Source organism: Dasypus novemcinctus, chromosome 15 (assembly GCF_030445035.2).
Source record: "Dasypus novemcinctus isolate mDasNov1 chromosome 15, mDasNov1.1.hap2, whole genome shotgun sequence".
NCBI classification, from domain to species: Eukaryota; Metazoa; Chordata; class Mammalia; order Cingulata; family Dasypodidae; genus Dasypus; species Dasypus novemcinctus.
Genome location: NC_080687.1, coordinates 47,505,645 through 47,527,053, shown reverse-complemented (window position 1 = coordinate 47,527,053; position 21,409 = coordinate 47,505,645). Strand labels below are relative to the sequence as shown.

General features: G+C 35.3%; 1 pseudogene; it reads left to right on the top strand.

Moving 5' to 3' along the window:
* Positions 1-16,156: 16,156 nt before the first annotated feature.
* Positions 16,157-17,097, top strand: LOC101422346 (farnesyl pyrophosphate synthase pseudogene; annotated as a pseudogene).
* The last annotated feature ends 4,312 nt before the right edge of the window (positions 17,098-21,409 follow it).

Here is a 21,409-nt window from a genome sequence, read left to right as displayed (position 1 = left end):
AAGGTGTATAGTTTAAAATGTACACCATAAAGTAAACCATAATGGAACTATGATTAGTAGCTAAGTTTCAATATTTGTACATTAGTTGTAGCAAATGAAACATCCACATGTAAAAAGATCATTGCTGGGGAAGGGGGATAAGGGGAGGCTGCTGGGCATATGGGAGTCCCCTATATTCTATATGTGACTTTACTGTGTTATAAAACTTTTTTGAACATATAATTTAAAAATGTAAGACACTGAGGAAGAAAGAGAAGAGATTGCCTCGCCACTGTACAAACAGGACAATGTCTACTACAGAAAGGCAAATGTAAAAAAAAAATATGATATTTTTCATTTTTTAATACCCCAATTTATTTTTTACTTTTAGTTTTTCTAAATTAGTATTTTATTATTTCTAATCTTTAAAACTATCATTGTTTCATTTTCCTAGTAATTGAATTTGACAATACATTAGGCTTCATTTTTGAAGAAGTTTTGGATCACAGAAAGGATCAACTATGGTAGGGGAGGAGCATTGGTATGGGGTGTCATTAATGGGGGATGCATGCATGCAAGGGAGTTTGCCTGTGTATGCATATAGGGTATACAGATATGTTCAGATGTTGGTTGGGTATTGACTTAGAGGGTAGAGTTTCATACGACAACTGAAGGAGTGCTGAGTTCCCATCCTGGGGGCTCTGTCACATTCTCCAATGGAATAGCAACAATCCCCTAGGTACAAGGGTAAAGACCAGTGAAGAAGGATGGCCCAATGGTGGATCCTTAATACTGATGACTATGCTTATGAGCTTGTATGCTTGAAATTTCAACTAGGCCTAGAGCTGCAGGGTACATAAGATTTACCTCCTGAGAACCTTCATGTTGCTCAAATGTGGCCACTCTCTAAGCAAAACTCAGCATATAAATGCATTACCTTCCCACCAGCATGGGACATTACTCCTGGAGATGAGCTTCCCTGGAGCCATGGGATTACTACTAAGCAACAGCTAGTGATGCAACTAGAAAAAGATATTGAATAAAAGGGGGAAATGGTAAAGACAAAAGAATTTATATGGCTAAGAGACTTCAAAATGAGTCAGGACTTCATCCAAGGAGTCACCTTTATGCACATCTTGGCAGGATCTCAGAGATAGACAAAGTATATATAACCCTAGGCAGTGGTGCTCCTGAGGGCTACTCAGGCACCCAGTTCCTACGATCATGGCAGATGGCTCTGGAGTTTGGAGCCTTGCCAGTGGGCCCTACTTTGGAATTTGTGCTCCTGAGTGTGATGAAGTTGGACTCAGATGTGACTTCTCTACACATGCCTCTTGTTACTTTTACTGAACCTGTAGTTGGCACTGGGATTGGTGTATACCAGGAGACTTGAATCTCTGAATTGTCCATGTGCCAGCTGGGCCCTGAGTCTCAGCAGATTTGCAACACCTACTCTCCAGTTTGTTGAATTTACCCAGGCCAGCTAACAAGAGATGAGGATGGTCAACCACCACACCAAGGCACCAAGATTGTCTACAACTGCAAGCAGGAGACTCCATTCCATCAGCCACATTGGATCTAAGTCCCCTCTCAATTTAGTGGTGGAGTATGCATTGGCATACCCAGAGTCTGCAGAATGGAGGAATAATATATGGATTAGAGTGGATTTACTGGTATTCTAATATAAAATTTTTGTGCCTCTATCAATGGAAGTAATTATATCACTGAGTGGAGACAGTAGCCATGGGAGTTGCTGAAGGCAGGGAAAGGGAAAAAGAGGTGTGATATAAGGGCATTTTTGGGACTTGGAGTTGTCCTGAATGGTATTGCAGGAACAGATGTAGGACATAATATAACCTGCCATAACCCACTGAATGGACTAGGAGAGGGTAAAAACTACAATGTGAACTATAATCTATGCTCTGTTGCAGTGCTCCAAAATGTATTCAAATACAATGAATGTACCACACTAATGAAAGTTGATGTGGGATGAGTGGGGGTTATGGGGAGAGTGTATATGAGAACCTCTATTTTTTTTTAATGGAACACTTTTTGTGATCTATGTAAAATAAAAGAGTGATAAAAACAAACAAAACTCATCACTCTATGCTACCCTTGCTGTATATAGCTGCTATTCTGTTTCCTTCTCTCTAGTTTGTGTTTATATTCTGTAAAAGCTGCAATATCAGCTTTATTGTGTTTTAGAATCAGATTTCACTATGTTATACAGACCCATTTACATTTTTTAGCTTTCCATTTAGTCACATATAAGGCCTTAGACGTCCCCTTTCAACCATTGCCATTTCGATATAATAACTCTGCTATTTACAAACAATACAATGCACTTTCAAAATTTCTGTTCATTTCCAATGATTTACAAAGTTGGATTTGCATATTATTTTCTATATTTTATTATTATTTTTCTTTATACTATGGTCATAGAATGGTTTTGAATTATGTCAAATACCTAATTTTTAAAATATTTTCCTTTAGCCCAATGTATCATAAGAAATTTTAATGGCCAATGAAAAAATTGTATTCTGAGTTGATAGCCCAATCAGACAAATATTTATATAAGTATTACAAACAAATGCTCCCAATGAACTCTAATGATATCTTTATTATATATAAAAAATTTATATATGCATGATTCTGTCTCTGCAACTTTTATCTCAACACTGATGTCTCTATTGTTAAATAATTATAGTTTTATAATGAAATTTGAAATGAGAAGGGTGAAATATGAAAGAGAGCGCATTATTTATTTTTGGCTTTGCCTGTCAATAGAAATGAAAAAATTTGCAAGTCAAGTTTCAAAAAGACACAAATACTTTTATTGATTGCAATTGCATTGAATACATAGCTTTTTTCCTGAAGAAAACTGGCATCTTTAGGATATTATGTCTTCTTATTCATGGAAATAGTGTACATCAGTAAAATATTTATATCCTTTATAAAAATTATTATGAGTTTTATATTTTTCTGCATTATTTTATTTGTTTCTATATAATATTTTGTTAAATTTTCATAAATTTTATAATTGTATCTTTCTGTGATTGCAAGATGGCAGAAATATAAAATAATTTTTGAATGCTTACATCTTTTCCATACAGTAAAATGTTAAAATGATTTTAATAACTAGGTACTCTTTCAAAAATGTGCAATTGTGCCATGTTAAATAGTTTTGCTACCTTCTTTCAAAATTATGTTTGATTTCTTTTTTTTTTTTGTCTTTCTGTGCTAGTTACCAGCCTAGGAAAACATTGAATGTATATAATGGTAATGGGTATTGTAATCTTATTCATGAGTATTTAAGAACTACTATTTCAACATTTATAATAACATTTGTTAGCATCTTTTTTAGGTTAAATTAAGTTACATTTTTAACATGATGAATTTGTTACTGAGTAGTATTTTATTAGATGGCTTTTATAACTTAATGAAATTATATTTTTATTGTTTAATGTGCTAATGAAAATAATTATATTTTTAGATTTCCTGAAGTCATAACATTGTAGCACTCTTGCATCCCAAAAATAAATGATTATTTTATAGGTTAATAACTTTGTTACATATACTTGGTGTATTTAGCTAGGTAAGGTTATTTTGCAGATCACATGTAATATTCATTGATTATATGGGGATGTTTTATAGTGCCCTGAACCATTAGAACACCAAACCAAAGATTGCCAATCACTATATTGCAATATGTATATATATAGTGACCATAACAAATATAATAATAAGAAATGTTTTGAAATACTGTGAGAAATACCAAAATGTAAGTCAGAGACATAAATTGGGCACATGCTATTGATAAAGTGAGAATGATAGACTTGCTCCATGCAGTGTTGCTACAAAACTTCAATTTGTAAAAAAGACAATGTCTGCAAAGGACATTTAAGTAATACTCACATAAACGATGATGTATGTCTGTATTTCTTGACCATAAAACATCTTAACAAATTCATTTATATTTTAGTTTGCCAAATGTAATTAAAGGAGAATCCACAACCCCCAAATAGGTACAAAATTTCCAAAAAAGTGGAGATTAAAAAAGCCATAATTCCAAACAACATATTGATCAAAGAAACAGCATCAGGAAAAATTAAAAAATATTTTTAACTAAGGGAAAATTAAAATACAATTTAATAAAATTTTTGGCATGAATTGAAAGCAGTTCTTAGAAGAAAAATCATAGCATTAATTTCCAAGTTAGATAAGAAAATATATTTATAAAATCATAACATAAATGTGTACTTTAAGGAATTAGACAAAAAAAAAAAGAGCAATTTAACCCTCAGAAAGGAGAATGAAAAATAATAAAGCAGAAATCAATGAAATTTAAATCAGGAAAACAATAAAGAAAATTCAACAGTGCCAAAAACTGAAAGTTCAATGAAATTGGTAAACCTCTGGCCATGATAATATACATGTAGCAGTTTGGCATTGTTTATGGATCTCAAAAATAGATATTGGATTATATTTGTAAACATGTCTGTTCCTCTGAGCATGACTAAATTATGATTAAGGCTTTGATTTGGTCTGAAGATAAGGGAGGTTGGAGTTTTGAGCTGGAACCTGGGAAGCAAACAAATAGGAGAGACCAGAGCAGCTGAGCATGGAGAGAAATGAGCCCCAGGAGAGAAACAAGACTTATCCCAGTCTCTAGCTGACATTGGAAGAAGCTGGGACCATGGAGCCTTAAAAGGAAGAACATTGAATGCTGAACATTGAATGCTGAACATTGACAGCCTTCTTGTTCCAACATGTGGCAACAGATTTTGGTGAGGGAAGTAACTTACCCTTTATGACCTGGTATCTGTAAGCTCCTACCCCAAATAAATACCCTTTATAAAAGCCAACAGATTTCTGGTGTTTTGTATCAGCACCTCTTTGGCTGGCTAATATAATACACTAGTTAACAGTATCATAAATGAAAAAGGGGTCATTATTACTGACCCCATTGACATTAAAAGGATAATAAAATAATACTAAGTACAAATTTATGCCCACAGATTCAAAAGACTAAATGAATTGAAACAATTTCTTGAAAGACACAATTTACCCAAACTCACACAAGCAGAAACAATCTGAAGAGCCATACATCTATTAAAAATTGAGTCAATCATTATTATCCTTCCAAAATAGAAAATGTCTTACCCAAATCATTCCTCTGGTGAGTTCAATCAAACATTTAAGGAAGAAATTATACCAATTTTCCATTATCATTTCCAAGTAGAATAAGGGGGAAAACTTTCTAGTTTTATGAGACCAGCATCACCCTAACACCAAAACCTAAAAGATGCTTTACAAAAGAGGACATACATACCATTACCTCTCACAAACAAATATGCAAAATCTTTAACAAAATATTAGCATATTCAACAATGTAACAGAAAAGAATTATGCATCAAAACCAAGTGAGATTTATTCCAGGGATGCAAGTATAATTCGACATAAAAAATCAGTCAATGTGATATACCACAATAACAGACTAAAGAGGAACAATCATGTGATCATATCAATTGAAGCATAAAGAGCATCTGGCAAAATCAAATATCCATTCATGAATAAAAACTCTTGCAATAGGAATACAAGGATATTCTCTCAACTTGACAAAGATCATTTACAGCAAAATCTACAGTTAACAACATATTTAATTGCAAGAAACTGCACATTTTCCCTAAAATCTGTAACAAAGAAAGGAAATCCTCTCTCACCACTCCTGTTCAATATTTTATTGGAAATCCTTGTGAGTGAGTGCAATATAACCAGAAATAATTAAGCGATTATACCAATTTAACAGAATACAGTACTAATTTTCAAAAGTCACTTGCTTTATTATATTTCAGTAATGAATAATTGGGACTTGAAATAAAAATCAGCATTTTTATTTCACCAAAAATGAAATACTTAGGTGTACATCTAAGAAAACAAATACATTATTTCGTTGTGTAAAACTACGAAAAACTAGTTAAGACAATTATGATGATATAAATAAATGATATATTCCCTGTACAGGGATGAGAAAATCTCATCTCCTTAAAATGTCAGTTCTTCTCAGAACGTTATATTTTAGATATTTACAAACTCCTTAGGAAGACTAACTGAGAAAACAAAAGAACTAATATAGCCAGCACAATAATAAAATAAAAGAAGCACCAAATTGGAAGATACATATTACCCAATTTCAAGACAGTGATGAAATCAACTTGGGATAGTAAAAGAAGAGACTTATAGATTAATGGAATAGAACAGAGAGCACAAAAATTGACACATACAAAACATCAACTAATTGAAATAAGTCCATTCAATGTAGAAAGAATAGTCTTTTCAACAGATGATGTTGGAACAACTGGGCATCCACATGCCAAAATGAACTTAGACTAGATATCACATTTTTCACAAAAATTAACTCAAAATAGATCATAGGACTAAATGTAAATATAAAACTACAAAATATATTGAACTAAACATAGGAGAAAATCCACATGAGCTTAGGTTTCATGATGAGTTTTTAAAGACAACACATAATCCATTAGAGAAATAGTAAGCTGAATTTTATTAAAGTTGTAAACTTTGATTCTGCTAAAGACATTTTTAAGAGAATCAAAAGTGAGGTAAAAGACTGAGAGAAATTATTTGTAATACATGTATCTTAAAAAATTTTTATATCCAAAATATAAAAAGAATTCTTAAAACTTAACAGTAAGAAAACAACCCACTTAATAAATGGATAAAAGATTTAATTTTTTCAGCATATTAAATCTTGTCTGGAGGCATAATCTCCTTAGCAGCATTACATTAAGCTTCTAAATAATATTGGCTTAAGTTCTTTTCTTTATGGTTCAAAATCGTAAAGAGTTTCGTTTACCACATTTTTCATTACATTTTCCTAACACAGCCTAAATTTACCTTAAAAACTTCAAAGATTTTCATTTGTGTATGGTCCCTTCTAAGAATTTAAAGATCAAGCAAGAAAATGCTATCTCTGAAGATAAAGCCAATAAAATGATCATAATATATGTAAGCAATTTTAATAAAGCAAAAAAATAAAAGACTTACAGTTTTCTGAGTGAAGGGTACAAGTGTTTCTCATCTAGATCAGACCAAATTAATCTGTCAATAACAAAAGAGGATCTTCAATGTTCAAAATGCAGGAAAGATGAATAGAATTTTCACTCACTAACAGAAGTTATGTAGTGAAGCTCTTATATTGCATTATGTATAACATCCAGAAAAAAAGGAAAAGTAAAAAATTAAGAAACTTTAAATATTTTTCTAACCCTATAAATTTCAGATCCTTACAGAAATGTCTACATGGTTTGGTGTGAAAGAATTATTCATAAAAGTTGCATTGAAAATATTTCTGAAAAATAGCCAATAAAAAATTTTTAAGTGTAGCAAGCATCCTGTGAGTATTCTTTCCTTATTTTCAGACAAATTATACAAATTGAGCAGTTAGGATTATTATCTCCAAGTGTTAATGAATAAATCACAGCCTTGGGACTTGCAAATATGTATTAATGTATCACTTTAGCCCCCATTAAAGTTATTAAGAATCTGAAGTGAACTGACAGTAATAAAATTTCTTAACTGTGATTTTAAGCTAATTGTTAGCCAGCATGTAGGAACGGTTAGCACACTTTTGTCAATTACATTTTCTTTTATTAGAAAAATTGTGAGTTTATGGAACAATCATGCATAAAATACAGGATTTCCATATATCACTCTACTATTAACACCATGCATCAGTTGGAATATTTGTTACAATTGATGATGGCACATTTTGTACTATTAACTACAGCCCATGGTTTAACTTCAGGTTCACTGTCTGTGTAGTGAAGTACCATGGATTTTTTAAAAATTTATATTGTTATCAAATATATACTCTTTGAATGCATGCTATGCTCTAAACAGTGGACTCCATGCTTTATATTCAGAAAGGAAATGGTAGATTCTCAATATAAAACAGGGAATATATTTTATTTGGATTGAGACCTAGAGAAAGTTGCTTAACCTTTCTAAGCATCTTTTTTCTTTATCTTGATAGCAGAAATGTAATAAATCAAATTATGCCTTACTCTCAAGAATCATTTGCCTGGAAAGGAGATGTGGCTCAGGTGACTGGGCTCCCACCTTCTACATGGGAGGTCACTGGTTTGGATCCTGGTGCCTTCTAAAGAAGACAGTGAGCAGGAATAATGGGCATGAAGGACAAGTTGACCCAACAAGAGACACAAGAAGTAAAAACAGAATGAAAGTTACAACAAAGCAGGGAGCAGAGGTGGCTCATGTGGTTAGGCACTTCCTCCAATATCAGAGGTCCCTGGTTCAGCTTCCAGTGCCTTCTAGAGAAACAAGGAAGATGAATAGACACAGCAAGTAAAAAACAAGAAGGTGGTGGTATGAAATAAATAAATAAATCTTTTAAAAAAAGAATAATTTTCCTGAAAAATATTCTGCTCTGTTTCTGAGTCCATTACATCTTCCAAAGAAAATGAAAATAAGGTGGCCATCAAGCAATTGAATTTATAAAGAATTTGTATGTGTTCCAACTCGTACAAAATTTTATCAGTATGACCAGTTTTTGAAATTTATACATATCTACACATGCCTATACAATATACTATATAGTATATTTAGCCATTTATTTACTTTTTATTCCCTCCAAAGTAGAATGTAAACTCATTCAAGGAACATATTTTGGTTGTTTTCTTTTGTTTTTCTTTTAGCTATCAGATCTTTAACACCTAGAACCATGTCTCATAGATGGAAGGTGCTAAGCAAATATATTTGTTGCAGGAATGAATGCATAAATGAATGAATGAATGAACCCTAAACAGTTTAACCTATGTCCTGATTATTATATTCTAATTGTATTGTGTTAGTTATTATTTTTGAAGCATATTTTTATCCTAATTTGAAGTCTAGGTAAATAGCCAAAAAGCAATCACTTTGTTACAAATTTGCATTTATTATTAATAAATTGACAAGGAAGCACATTGAGAAATGCTACAATGGGATTTTTCACAAGTGATTTATCATGCCTTGATTCATATTTAATTTACTTTGCTAGACTTTGTTTTTAAACTGTCAAAAATATAAATCTGGATTGATTATCCATCATCAAAACAATATTAAGGAGACAAATGTGTATCAATGCTTCAAAGCCCTCAAAGATGACTAATATTGAAGGAACATAAAAATATGATGTAATATAACTTGAATAATTTCTCACAATATCTGCATCAAAAGATCTGAAATAGATTTATTCATTGAAAAAATGAGTTAAAATGATTTAATTCTATTTTTCCTAGTTATATTGTTACAGTTTACTTGTAGTTAGCTTTATTATATAATACTCTTTCCCCCAGGGAACTTTCCTTAAACTTCACAACTTGCCTCTGTGTTCCATATAACTGTTTCTATAGCATTCTATATACAAATTTAAGATGACCCTTGGCATACTGTATTTTAAAAGTCCACTAATATACCAGTTTGCCTAAAACCTAGGAATTAACTTGAAGATAGAGAGCAATGTTTTATTATCTTCTGTATTTGGTAATCAACAAATGTTGATTGAATCAAAGGAATGGGATAAAATAAAAAGGATTAGAATGTTCTGTCTCTAAATATGTGCTCGACTGTTGTAAATTCTGAGGTGCAAAACTAACAACTGGTTAATGAACAGGAAGAATTTAAAGTATTCACTCTTTTAAAAAAAGATAATTCTAAAAGCATCTTCAGAAATGATGAACAAAGTTGATTGACTCCATAGCTGTGCATTCAAAAATATGATTTGTCATTATGAAGGTGTATTAGTCAGGGTTCTCTGGGGAAACAGAATCAATGAGAAATATCTGTCAATAATCTATTTTTCTATAAGAATCTCTCACAAGTCCAGGTTCCGAAGGCAGGCTGCAACCAGGAGATGCAATGAAAGTCCAGTGAAGGTTCTTGATGAGTTTCAGGAGGTGATGGCTGTCCAAAGATGAGGTGGGAAATTCTTTCTCAATGCTGGAATAACTTCCTCTTTTTAAATAATTCATCTGATTGGGTTAAGCATCACTCATTGCTGATGGCAGTCTCCCTGATTGATGTAATTACAACCAGTTATCTATGATTTACCACTGCAGTAAAGTCAATGGTGACTAAAGTCCATAAATACCCTTGTATTACAGTTAGCCCACTGCTTGCTTGACCAAAAAACTGGGCATAATTACCTGGCCAAGTTGACACAATAGCCTAATGATCACAGAAGGTTAGGCAATGCTATCCTTTGAGCAACATATTTTAAAATTTTAACTGGAAAATACCTATCTTTATGCCAACCACTTAAAAATGGAGAGAAGTTGTTTAGCCTTTGTTAAAAAGAGGAGAATATACATTCCATTTAGTTTGGGTCGGATGGAAGTATATAATCTCATTTTATAAAAAACAAGTTCAAATATAGTATAAAACTTTTTGGATTCCTATTTTTTAAGTGTTCTATTTATGGTTTCATTCAGAAAGTATAATTTTGCCCCCTAAACTGGGATATGTCTTTAAAAAGCACACAGGAGGACATTGGGAAGATGGCCTTGAAGTAGGTAGGCAGAGCTCAACTCTCTTACAAGAAACAAAAACAAAATGACTCTGGATTTCACGTCAGTTAGCCCTTCTTTGTTTCCTGAGTGTGATGGAGTTGGACTCACATATGATCTTTCTACACATACCTCTTCTGTTACTTTTGCTGGACCTGTGGTTGGTGTTGGGGTTGGTGTATACCCAGGAGACCTGAATCTCTGGACTTTCCATGTGACAGCCAGGCCCTGAACTTCAGCAGGCTTGCAACTTCTACCCTCTGTTTTATTGGACTCACCCTGACCAGCTAACAAGGAAATGAAGAAGGTCAACCACCACACCAGGGAACCAAGAGTGCCTACAACTGCAAACAGGAGAATTGCATACATCATCCATGTGAAATTTAAGCCCCCTTTCGGTATAGAGGTGGAACGGACATAACCATCCCAGGGCCCACAGGATAGAGGAATAGAGTATGGATTAGAGTGGACTTACTGGTGTCCTACTATGGACCTATTGTGATTAGTAATAGAAGAAATGTAGTATTGATGGGGAGAAAGTGGCCATGGTAGCTGCTGAGGGTAGGGAGAGGGAAGAAGAGATATGATGTGAGGACATTTTCAGGACTTGGAGTTGTCCTGGGTGGTACTGCAGGGATAGATGCTGGACATTATGTCCTGCCATGGCCCACTGGGTGGACTGGGGGAGAGTGTAGACTACAATGTAAACCACTATCCATGTGATGCAGCAGTGCTCCAAAATTTATTCACCAAATGCAATGAATGTGCCATGATGATGAAAGAGATTGTTGATGTGGGAGGAGTGGGGTGAGGGGGATGGGGCTATATGGGAACTTCATATTTTTTTAATGTAACACTTAAAAAAATAAAGAAGAAAAAGGCTATTTTATTTCTTTTGTTTCCTTCATTTTTCTATCTTCTGTCTTCTATTGTGATTCTTTTATTCCACCCCTTCTTATTTGGACTTCTTTTTTTCTCTCTCGCTTCTCTTTTCTGTTTACTTCTCTTTCCCTTTTGGGCCTATATTAGTTAGCCAAAGGAGTGCTGGAGCAAAATACCAGAAAACTGTTGGCTTTTTATGTAGGGTATTTATTTGTGGTAGAAATTACAGTTATCAGGTCATAAGGCATAATTTATTTCTCTCGCCAAAGTCTGTTGCCACTTTTTGGAGCAAGATGGCTGCTGACATCTGCAAGGGTTCAAGTTTCCCAAGTTTCTTTCTTTCCAGAGCTCATTTCTCTCCAGTTTCAGCTGTTCTGCTCTTTCCACAAGGCTGGCTATAGCCAATAGTTGAATGTCTTGTCTCACTTACCAGGACTTCTGCCATGTCTAATGGAGACCTCTCTCCTTCCTCATGCACCTGCTTCTGTGTTTGTTTACTTCCAAGGGCTTCAGTATAAAAATTCTAACTTCCCTTCTCTGTGGTACAGGTTCTCTGTGAGTCGCTGCACACCAAGGGGGAAAGTCCTCAACATCTTACTAATGTGGCCCAATCAAAACCTTAATCACTATTTAATCAAATGAAAGTGAAACCTCAAAGCCAATATAATCTAATATACCCAGAGGAACAGAACAGTTTACAAACATAATCAATATCGATTTTTGGATTTAATAAAAGATCAAACTGCCACACTCCACCCTCTGAATTCCAAAAAGACATTACAATATTAAAAATGAATCTTAAATCAGTAAAATACTAAATACAGGACAATATCACTGTTATAGAAATACAGTTTCTCTTGAGGCAAAGTCCCATCTGGCTGTAGACCTCTGAACCTTACAAAACAATTTATCTGCTTCCAGTAGACAAATGGAAAGACAAAGGATAAACATTTCTGTTACTATAAAGAGAAATTAGGAGGGAAATATGAGTCATGGGTCTTCTACAGTTCAGTAAACCTGCAGGACATATATCATTAGATATCAAATCTGAGAGTCATTCTTAAAATGATGGTTTCTTCTCTGTAGGGACATATGGGGACCCACACTTTCCACGGGCTTGCCCAGTGACCTTTTTCTTGGTTCCACCCTCATCAAGCATTTAGGTGGCAACCTAGCCCCAGACCTCACCCTCCAAGAATGTTGGGGTGATGGCCACACTTTACCCAATCTTTGGGGTAGAATATTACCACCCCTAGTACAGTGAAATGAAGATAACACTCTCCTTAACTTTTGGCATACAGGCCCAACCTCTCAGAGCAATGAGTTGGTGACCTGGCCTTCCCTAACCCATGGAGGATAGGCCCACCCCTCTCAAACCTATGGGGTAATGACCTCAACATCCCTAACCCTTGGGAATGTGCTCTACCCTCTCTGTACCATGGGGTGGCAAAAATTCCCTGAACATTGGGCAGCAACATCAAGCCTCTTCAAATGCCAGGGCAAATTCACCCTCTCTGTACACATTGGTGGGGTTCCTCTCTTGGACCAAGGCAATATCTTCATTCCAGATCTCAGCTTCCATGGTTTTCTTCTTAAAACTGTTTCCCCTTTGGTCTCTCCCTTCCCTGACACTTTTAGCTCAAGCCAAGAGTGATTTTTTTTCATAAAGCTCTCTCAAAAAGTTTGTTGGTTTATCATGTAGGAAGCAGGGGTCCATCCATCAGACAGTAAGACTTTCCACAAGTCTTTCCTAGATAACTGCATTTTCAATCCTGACTTACAAGTTCCAAGTTTAGGTAAATCCTCAAATGGGGCACTATCATTTGGGAGCTTGATTTCCAGAGGTTTGGAATTTCCATAATCAGTTTCTGTTTCCTTTGTGCCCAATAATTCAGTACTCAACTTATCTCTCTTGCTTGGCATTTTGCTATAAGCTACAAGGAGAAGCCAAGCTGCATTCTGCAAGTTTACTTTGGAAAGTTCTTCAGCTAAATGCCCAGGCTTGCCATTTTCAAATTCTTTTCCATAAAACATCAGGAGTTAATTTTGCTAAATTCTCTGCAACTTTGCGACACAGATCATCTTTCCTCCATGTTCCAATTATAGTTTCATTATTTACTTTTAAGGCATTGTAAAAAAAGTCTCTTCAAAGCACTTTAGGCCTTTTCTATCAATCATCTCATAATTCCTCCATGAAATATCCCTTACCCATTTATAAAACCATTCCAGCATTTTTTTGATAACTGCAAAAGCACTTCCCACTCTCTGTTACCAAATTCTTTATTAATTGGCCTACAGGGTGTTGATGAAAAATACCAGGAATCTGTGAGCTTTTATAAAGGGTATTTATTTGGGGTAGAAGCTTACATTTACTAGGTGATAAAGCATAAGTTATTTCCCTGACCAAAGTCTGTTGCCACATGTTGGAGCAAGATGACTGCCAACATCTGCACAGGTTCAGGCTTCCTGGGTTCCTCTCTTCACAGGGCTTGTTTCTCTCCAGGCTCAACTGTTGTGCTCTCTCCACAAGACCAGCTGTAGGTTATAAGGTGAATGGCTCATCTCTCTTCCTGGGGTGCCATGTCTAGTGGAACCTTCTCTCCTTCCTCACATATATGCTTCTCTATGTGTTTTCTTCCCAGGGCTCCAATATCAAAACTCTAACCTACCTTCTCTGTGGTGCAGTTTCTCAGTGAGTCCCCACCCATCAAGGAAATGGGGACTCAATGTCCTACTGACATGGCCCAATCATAGCCTTAAACATTATTTAACCAAGTTAAAATGAAACCTCAAATCCAAAATAATCTACTATGCCCAGAGGAACAGACCAGTTTGAAAATATAATACAATACCTATTTTTGAAATTCATGAACAATATCAAACTGCTACAGGGCATTTTAATTCATTCTGACTTTTTATCTCTACTTAATTTCTTTTTTCATTTTCTTCTATTCCACTTTTTTAAAATTATTATTCCTTTGTACTTTTATGTTTTTTACTCATATTATTTCGTTTCCTAGCTCTTGTACAAATCCTCTTCTACCTTTTATTATTATTACTATTATTCTTTTTTTCTTCTTACCTATTTCCTTTTCTTTCAAACAACTATAAGGATATAGAATAAGAGGAACCAAGTGTCAAAAAGGAATCTTAACACACACAAAAACAATAAAATAAATCCTTGCAGTAGAAAGAGAAGCTAACCAACTGAATAAGCCTATAAAGATAAACAGATGCCTAGACACCAACAAAAGATTACAAGCTATACTATGATACAAGAAGACATGGCTCAGTCTAACAAAAAAAAAAAAAGACAACTAAAAAACAGGAAGAGATGCAAAACATGGAACAACTAATCAGGGATGTCCAACCAAATATGATGAATCAAGTTAATGAAGTGAAGGGAGAGATAAAGGATATTAAGAAGATACTGGGGGAATATATTGAAGAAATTGTTAGCATATATAAAAAGGTAATGTATCTGATGGGATTAATGGCACAATGAAAGAAATGAAAAATACATTGGAAGAACATATGGCAGTTTGATATTGATTATGTTTGTAAACTGCTCTGTTCCTCTGGGGGTGATACCCCTTTGATTGTATTAAATTCAGTGGTTTCACTTTTACTTTATTATATCAAGATTAGGGCTTTGATAGGATCAAGTCATTAGGGCATGCAGGGTTATTCCCCACCTCCTTGGTGAGTTATATAAACAGACACTCTTCAGCAGAAGCTGAAGAGAACAGAGCAGTTGAGAAACCCTGAAAGATGAACCTTATCCAGCCTACAGTTGAGATCAAAGAAACTGGGACCAGAGTGCCTTAAGAGGAAGAAGGAAGGGTGAACCTTCACAGACATTACTTGACAGCTTGCTTTAACATTGGACAAATGACTTTTGGGTGAGAAAGTACTTCTTATGATACCTTGAATTGAACTCTTTAGGGTCTTGTGACTGTAAGCTTCTACCCCAAATAAATACTCTTTATAAAATCCAACAGATTTCTGGTATCATGCATCAGGACCCCATTTGGCTGACTAGTACAGCATGTAATAGCAGATATGAACAGGCAGAAGGAAGAATCAGTAATGTTGAAGACAGTACATATGTCTGTATGTACATATGTACTGTCTTCAGTACATATAGATACTGATAGATAAAAAAGATAGATAAAAAGATAGAAAAAAATCCAGCAGGGACTTAGGGATTTGAATAACAATACAAAATGCACAAACATTTGCATTATAGGCTTCCCAAATGGAGAAGAGAAGGCATAGTGGTCAGAAGGAGTTTTGGAGGAAATAATGGCTGAAAATTACCCAAATCTTTTGAGGAACATGGATGTACATGTCCAAAAAGCACAGTGCACTTCAAACAATAAAAATTTTAACAGACTTTCCCTAAAACATATACTTATCTAATTGTCCAATGCTTCAGGACAAAGAGAGACTAGTGAAAGCAGTGATAAAAGAGATCCATCACATACAGGGAAACTTGATTAGATTAAGTGCTAATTTCTCATCTGAAACCATGGATGGAAGAAGGAAGTGGTATGACATAGTTAAGGTGCTAAAAGAAAAAAAAACCCCTCAGTCAAGAACTCTGTTTCCAACAAACTTGGGCATTCAAAAATAAGGAAGAGTTCAAAATATTCACAGACAGGGAAACTACATCTAAGAACAGAACACTTTAATTCTCCTTCAGAATGAAAGGAGACAAGAAACCTGATGTTTAGGTGCAAGAAAAGCAGAATTTCCTCCAACATTTCTCCCAGATTCTCAAGATGCTGACCAAGGATGAAAAGGGGCATCTAGACTAGGGGAAATGCTATTGCCCAGCTCAAGGAGGTAGAGTACAATGTCATTGGTGGCAAGTACATCTGGGATTTGATGTGTTGGCAGTGTTCAAGAAGCTGGAGGAGTCAAAGAAGCAGAATGTTGATAGGCTCCAGTGTGCCTTGACTGTGGGCTGGTGTGCATAACTACTACAAGCTTTCTCCCTGGTGGTAGATGACATCCTGGATTCATCTCTCACCTGATGGGGAAGCTCTGCTGGTATCAGAAGCCAGGCATATGTTTGCATGCTGCTAATGATGCCTTGCTGCTGGAAGCATATATCTACCATCTGCTGAAGGTCTCCTGCCAAGAACAGCCCTATTATCTGAACCTGATTGAGCTATTCCTTCAGAGTTCTTATCAGACTGAGATTGGGTAAATACTGAACTTCATCACAGCTCCTCAGGGCAATGTGGATCTTGATAGATTCACTGAAAAGAGATACAAATCCATTGTCAAGCACAAAACTGCTTTCTACTCCTACCTCCCTGTAGCTGCTGCCATGAATAAAGCAGGCATTGATGGGGAGAAAAAGAAAGTCAATATCAAGAAGATATTTCTGGAGATGGGATAGTACTTTCAGATTTAGGATGTTTACCTTATCTTATTTGGCAACACCAGTGTGACCAGCAAGTTTGCTACAGACATCCAAGACAAGAAGTGCTGCTGGTTGGTGGTTCAGTGCATGCCAGATACTGAAGGAGAATTATAGGTAGAAAGAGGCCAAGAAGGCGATCTGGTGAAGGTGTTATATGAGGAGCTGGAGCTGCCAGCTGCATTGATGAAGTATGAGGAAGACAGTTATAGCTGACTTCTGGGTTTCATTAAGCAGCACTCTTAGCCCCTGTCCCTGGCTATCTTCTTGGGGATGGCCCAGCACATCTACAAATATAACAAGTGACCTAGACTGTAAGGATAGTGAAAGGAGACTCTTAATAAAATAGTCCAACCTTTAAAAAAAAAAGATAAAGAGGGTTTGTCAACAAGAAAACTGCCCTTCAAGAAATGCTAAAATGAATTTTGCAGGTTGAAAGGAAAAAACAGGAGACAGAGAGTTGGTGGAGAGTGTAGGAAGGCAAATTATTGATAAGAATAAACAAAAAGATGAAAAAGAAATACAAATAAAACATAACATACATAAAACTAAAGAAAATATAGCTAATGTAAGTAATGCCTTGACAGTAATAATATTGAATGTTCATGGATTAAACTCTCCAATCAAGAGACACAGATTGGCAGAATGAATAAGGAAATATGACCTATCTATATTCTTTGATGTTTACAAGAAAGCACCTTAGACCCAGGGAAGCAAGAAGGCTGAATATGAATGGTGGGAAACAATTTTACATGCAAACAATAACCAAAATGGGTGGGAGTAGCTACACTAAGTTTTGGACCACAGAGTGGTTCAACTTTTGCAAAGGAAGAGCACTGGTGTGGGGTGTCATTGATGGGGATGCATGGATGGGTGGGAGTTCTCCAGGACATGCATTTGGGCATACATACAGATACGTTCAGATATTCATTGGGTATTGTCATAGTGGCTAGACTTACACATGACAACTGAGGGAGTGCTGAGTTCCCATTCTGGGGAACTCTGTTGCATTCCTCAATGGAAGAGCAACAATCCCTGATGTACAAGGGAAAGACCAGTGAAGAAGGATGGTCCTTAATACTGATGACCATGCTTATGGGCCTGTGTGCTTGAAATTTCAACTAGGCCTAGAGCTGCAGGGTGCCTAAGAGTTACCTCCTAAGCGCATCTTGTTGCTCAAATGAGGCCACTCTCTAAGCAAAACTCAGCATATAAATGCATTACCTTCCCCCAATATGGAACATGACTCCTGGGGAAAAGCATCCCTGGTTCCACAGGATTACCTACAAGCACCAGCTGGTGATGCAACTAGAAAAAGACCTTGAATAAAAGGGGGAAATGGTAAAGACAAATGAGTTTATATGGCTAAGAGACTTCAAAATGAGTAGGGAGATCATCAGAGGGGTCACACTTACACATATCTCAGCAGGATCTCAGAGACAGCCAAACTAGTACAACCCCATGTAGTAGTGATCCTGAGGGCTATGGGGACACCCAGGTTCGATGGTCATGGCAGATGGCTCTGCCAGTCGGCCCTACTTTTGAATTTGTGCTCCTGAGTGTTATGGAATTGGACTCAGATGTGACCTCTCTATACATACCTCTTCTGTCACTTTTACTGAACCTGTGGTTGGCACTGGGGTTGGTGTATGCTCAGGAGACTTGAATCTCTGGATTGTCTATGTGCCAGATGGACCCTGAGCTTCAGTAGATTTGCAACACCTACTTTCTGGTTCATTGGACTTACCCAGGTCACCTAACAAGGAGGTGATGATGGTCAACCACCACAACAGGGAACTGAGAGAGTCTACAAGTGCAAACAGGAAAATCCCATCCATCAGCCATGTGGAATCTAAACCCCCCTCTTAATTTAGAGTTGGAGTGAACATCAGCATTCCAGGGTCTGCAAGATGGAGGCATAAAATATAGATTAGAGTGGACTTACTGATATTCTATTATAGAACTATTGTGACTCTAATAATGAAAGTAATTGTATCATTAATGTGGAGACAGTGGCCACAGGAGTTGCTGAGGGTGGGAGAGGGAAGAACAGATGTGATATGGGGGCATTTTGGGATTTGGTGTTGCCATGAAAAATATTGCAGGGACAAAGGCAGGACATTTTATATCTTGCCATAACCCACTGAATGGACTGGAGGAGACTGTAAATTACAATGTAAACAATAATCCATGCAGAGTAGCAGTGTTCCAAAATGTATTCATCAAACAAAATATATGTGCCACACCGATGAAAGAGTTTGTTGATGTGGGAGGAGTGGGTTGTGGGAAGTGGGGTATATGTGGGTACTTTTTAATATTTTTATTGTAACATTTTGTGTCATCTATGTATCTTTTAAAAATAGACAATAGAAATACATTAAAAAACAGGCAAAATAGACTTTAAATGCAAAACTATTGTAAAAGACAAAAAAGGCCACTATATATTAGTAAAATGGGTTATCTACCCAGAGGAAGGAACAATCGTAAACATTTGTGCACTTAACCAGGGCATCTCAAAATACATGAGGCAAATATTGGAAAAATTAAGTAGAGAAATAGATGCCTCTACAATTATAGTGGGGGACTTTAATATATCATTATCACCATTAGACAGAATATCTTGACAGAATCAATAAAGAAACAGAGACTTTGAATAATATGCTAGAGGATCTAGACCTAATGTATATATACAGAGCATTACACCAAAATACAGCAGGACATACCTTCTTCTCAAGGTCATGTGGATCATTTTCCAGGATAGACCATATCCTAGGCCACAGAACAACTATCAGTGAATTCAGAAAGATTGAACTTATACAAAGTAAATTCTCTGACCACAATGGAATGAAGCTGGAAATCAGTAAGGGGCAGAGAATCAGATTAAGCACAAAGGTTTGACAGTAAAAAAAAAAAAAAAAAAACACTCTTAGACAATGTGTGTTAATGAGGAATTTGCAAAGGAAATCAGTAACTACCTTGAAATGAATGAAAATGACACCAAAACATATCAAAAACCTAGAAGATGCAACAACAAAAAAAATTACTGAGAGAAATTTATAGCCATAAATGCCTATATTAAAAAAGAAGAAAGAGGTAAATTCAAAGACCTAACTTCACACCTGGAGGAATTAGACAAAGAACAAACTAATCCTGAAGCAAGCAGAAAGAAGGAAATAACAAAGATTAGAGCAGAGCTAAATAAGATTGAAAATAAGAAAGCACAAAAAATTAAACACAAACAAAAGCTGGTTCTTTGAGAAGACCAATAAAATTGACAAATCCTTAGCTAGATTAACAAAGAATAAAAGAGAAAATATGGAAATATATAAAATAAGAAACAAGAAGGGGGTATCACTCCTGACCTCACAGAAATAAAGAGTATCATAAGAGGATACTTTGAAAAATTGTATGCCAACAAGATGGATAATTTAGAGGAAATATACAAATTACTAGAAACACACAAGCAGCCTACATTTACAAAAGAAGAAATTGATGAACTCAACCTACCAATCAAAAGTAATGAGATACAATTAGTCATCAAAAATCTCCCAACTAAGAAGAACACAGGACTAAATGACTTCACAGGTGAATTCTACCACACATTCCATAAAGAACCAACACCAATCCTGCTTAAATTTTTCCAAAAATAGAAGTGGAGAGAACATTGACTAACTCATTCTATGATACCAACATCACCCTAATACTAAAGCCAAATAAATATGCCACAAGAAATGACTATAGACCAATCTCTCTAATGAACCTAAAAGCTAAAATCCTCAACAAAATACTTGCTAATCATATTCAACAACACATTGAATAAATTATACTTCATGACCAAATAGGTTTCATCCCTGGTATGCAGAAATAGTTCAGTATAAGAAAAAAAATCAATGTTATACACCACATTAACATATCAAAAGATAAATAACCTATGATCATCTTTATCATTGAAGAAAAACATTTGACAAAATATAGTCTCCTTTCCTGATATAAACACTTTAAAAGATAGGAATAGAAGGAAACTTCCTCGACATGATAAAGGGTATCTTTCTTTCTAAGATCTGGAACAACACAAGAATACTCATTGTCACCCCTCTAAGTTAACATTGTTTTAGAAATGCTTGCTTGAGTACTTAGGCATGAAAAATATAAAAGACATCCAAATTGGAAAGGAAGAAGTAAAAATTTCACTATTTACATATGACTTGATCCTTTACAAAAGAAGCTCTGAAAATTACAACAAAGCTCTAGAGCTGATAAATGAGTTCAGTAAAGTGGTAGGATATAAGATCAACATTCAAAAATCATTAACATTTCTGTACACAAATAATGAGCAATCTAAAGAGGAGATCAAGCCAAAAATTCTATTTACCATAGCAACTAAAAGAATCAAATACCTAGGAAAAAAATTAACTAAATATGTAAAGAACTTATATGCAGAAAATTAAACAACATTGTTAAAGGAAATCAAAAAAGACAAATAAAGGAAAGACTATTCCCTGTTCATGATCTTAGAAAGAAAGTGTTT